Consider the following 339-nt stretch of genomic DNA (forward strand, 5'->3'; position numbering starts at 1 on the left):
CTTTCCCTTCTCTCCACTTTCTCCCCAAGTGCTCCTTCTGTCTTAGTCCATCCCACCTCTCAAACTGTCCTGACTCTCTCCCAATTGTAATTACTTTCTAATTGTCTGCTAATGCCTCTACCCCCTCCCCTCAACAAATTCACGCTGAATCAATCAACTTGCCCCAAAGCCCTGTCCTCCAGGACCTGGCAGACCCTGCTGAGCTGCCATGCGCAGATTCCTGAAATCCGAATCCCGAATTGGAGCTGTCACTTTTCCCAGTCCATCAACTACCGAAGCTTGGCAGTTCTCACCTCGAAATCCCTCTTCTTCCTAGTCCCCCAACAGAAACCCTAGCCC

General features: G+C 51.0%; 1 protein-coding gene across 4 annotated transcripts in view; it reads right to left on the reverse strand.

Annotated features, from left to right (window-relative positions):
• ATP6V0A4 (ATPase H+ transporting V0 subunit a4) overlaps positions 1–339 on the reverse strand; it is an 84,637-nt gene that overhangs the window by 36,665 nt on the left and 47,633 nt on the right. The window lies entirely within an intron of this gene.

This window comes from Tupaia chinensis, unplaced genomic scaffold (assembly GCF_000334495.1).
Source record: "Tupaia chinensis unplaced genomic scaffold, TupChi_1.0 Scaffold000140_1, whole genome shotgun sequence".
Lineage (NCBI taxonomy): Eukaryota > Metazoa > Chordata > Mammalia > Scandentia > Tupaiidae > Tupaia > Tupaia belangeri.